The sequence below is a fragment of the Pelecanus crispus genome, unplaced genomic scaffold (genome assembly GCF_030463565.1).
Source record: "Pelecanus crispus isolate bPelCri1 unplaced genomic scaffold, bPelCri1.pri SCAFFOLD_125, whole genome shotgun sequence".
Lineage (NCBI taxonomy): Eukaryota > Metazoa > Chordata > Aves > Pelecaniformes > Pelecanidae > Pelecanus > Pelecanus crispus.
In genome coordinates, this window is record NW_027461254.1 from 80001 (window position 1) to 82500 (window position 2500).

Sequence of the window (2500 nt, forward strand, 5' to 3'; positions counted from 1 at the left end):
CCCAGGGCCAGGTACCTAGCGTCCGCGCTTCGGCGGCCCTCCCTCGGCGGCGGAGTCCGGGGGTCGAAGGCCGGCGGAGCCGGGCGGAGGTTTAAAGACCCGGGCGGCTCGGTGCGGCCCCCGGGGGGGCGGCCGGGCGGCGGTCGGTGCCCCAAGGGGCGGGGAGTTTCTCCTCGAGGCCCCTTCGAGGTGTCCGCCGCCCGCGCTCAACCCCCCCCGCGGGGCGGCCGTGCCGGGGAGGGCCTCTCACTGCCCCCCCCTCTCCGCGGTCCGGTCTCGTCGGAGAGGCCGCGGCGCGGCCGGCCGTGGCCGGCCCGCTCGCCTCGAAACGGGCGACCCCGGCGGGAGCGCGTGCTCCTCCGCCGGGGCGGCGAGTCCCCGCGGTGGGGGCTCGCCGGGCGTCCCTCCCGGGCCGCCGCGCTCTCTGTCGCAGCGCTGCGGCGCGCTGCGCTCCGCTCCCCTCCCCACGCGCCCCGCCCAGCGGAGCCGCTCGGCGGTCTCCCGGGCGCTCGCCACCGGCGAGGGCGGCACCCCGGCCGAGCGGCGGCGGCGCCGCTCGGCGTGTGTCGGTCGGCCGGAGGGTGTCTCCGGCCGCCGTCCGGCCGGCGGTCGGCTCGTCCCGGCCCGGGCCCCGTCCGTCGCTTCCCCGTCGCGCCCTTCCCGGCCGAGCCGGGCAGGCGGGCGCGCGGGCGGGGGCGTCCCACTCCCGGTCTCCGCGTGGAAACGGGGAGAGCGGGAGCCGCCCCCGGCCTCAGCGCCGTCCGCCTTCCGCCCGGGCGCGTGCCCGCGGAAGGGGGGCCGAGGCGAGGAGCGGCGGTTCCGGGCGCTGCGGGCAGGGCGAGCCGCTCCGGTGCGGCGGCGGCGGGGGCGCCGTCCGGGGGGCGGCGCGCGTCCGTCGGCTCGGGCTCCGGCGGTCGCCGCCTCCGGCGTGCGCGCGGCGGCTGCGGAGCCGTCCGCGGCGTCGCCGGGCGGAGCGAGCCGGGCGGGGGGAGCCGGCTGTCGTAGCGCGGCGGAGCTGTTGCGCGGAGAGGCGCGCGCGGGGCCGGCGGGGCGCCCCGCCGCTGCTTGTCGGCCGGCGGCGGCGGGCAGCAGCGGCACACCCGGTGTCCCGAGAGCGAGGCGAGCGGGCGGCGCGGCCGGGCGCGTGGCGGCCTCCGCGCGGAGGCCGGGCCGAGCCCGGGCGCCTGGGCCGCCCCCGAAGCGCGCAAGGCGCTTGTGTCGTTTGTCCCAGGTCCGATCGGTCGGGGAGCGCGGGCTCCCCCGCCCTTGCCCTTCGGGGTTAAATTTTTTTTTCCGTTCCGTATTTTTACTTCACACTCTATTTTTTTTCCGTATTGTGTGCTCGTACGGTCAGCCGAGGCGAGGCCTGTCCGTCGCGCCGCGTCGCGCCGCGTCGCGTCCCCTCCGCGCGGGCGGAGGGGCGGGCCGGCGCGTCGGGCGTGCGGTGGGCCGCCCTCTGAGCGAGGGGCCGCTCTCCGCGAGCGGTCCCGGTCCCCCCGCGCGCGCGGGGCGGTGCCGAAAGCCAGACAACTCTTAGCGGTGGATCACTCGGCTCGTGCGTCGATGAAGAACGCAGCTAGCTGCGAGAATTAATGTGAATTGCAGGACACATTGATCATCGACACTTCGAACGCACTTGCGGCCCCGGGTTCCTCCCGGGGCTACGCCTGTCTGAGCGTCGCTTGACGATCAATCGCCGGCTGAGCCGCCGCCCCGTCGCCGGGCGGCGGCCGCAGCGGCGCGGCTGGGGTGCATCGCAGGCCCGCGCGCGCGGCCCCGGGCGGGCGGGGGAGCGGTTCCCCCGCGTCCCGGCGGCAGCGGCGTCTGCCAAGAAAAGGGCCTTCGTCCCCCTAAATCGAGACTCGGGGAGCGCTCCGAAGCTCCCCGCTCCCGGAGCGCCCGCTGTGCGGAGCTCGTCCCGCCGGGGTTTCCCCCGCCCCCCCGTGCCGCGCGGCACGGGGAGGGGCGGGGCACGTCGTCGGGGCCGGTCGGGCCCGGCGCGGCGGTGGGGAGAGAAGGGGGCGCGGCGGGGCGAGGCGCGTGCCTCGCCACCGGCGTCCCGCGCGGGCGGCTGTCTGCGGGTGGGTACCGCGGGGGTACCGTGCCGTGCTGCCGCGCGCGCGGGTGCCGGGGAAGACGGGGGGTCAGGGCCCCCGTCTCCCGTCCCGTCCTTTTTTTTTCTCTCCCCGAACCCGCCGCCGCGCCGCCCGGCCGCCCGACGGCCAGGCCCGGCCCGGGGCCGTCCGCGGCGGGGCGCGGGCGCGGCGCGAGGGGGGTCCGCGGGGGCGGCAGCGGCGACCGCGCGCGCGGCCGCCGTTTACGCCGTCCTCCCTTCCCTCCACGCGCCGCGCCGCGCGCCCCCGCCGCGGGGCGGTCGCCTGGCCGTGGCCGTCCGTTTCTCCCCGGCGGGCCGTCTCCCGTTGCGCGTCCGACGCCGCTGCGGCGGCGGCGGCGCGTGCCGTCGGGCCGTCTCCGGGCTGGGGCTTTCGCCGCGCGCGCC

General features: G+C 79.7%; 1 non-coding gene across 1 annotated transcript; it reads left to right on the forward strand.

Annotated features, from left to right (window-relative positions):
• Positions 1-1528: 1528 nt before the first annotated feature.
• Positions 1529-1681, forward strand: LOC142596858 (5.8S ribosomal RNA). The gene has a single exon (XR_012831922.1). It is a non-coding gene; the product is annotated as a 5.8S ribosomal RNA (ribosomal RNA).
• Positions 1682-2500: the final 819 nt, after the last annotated feature.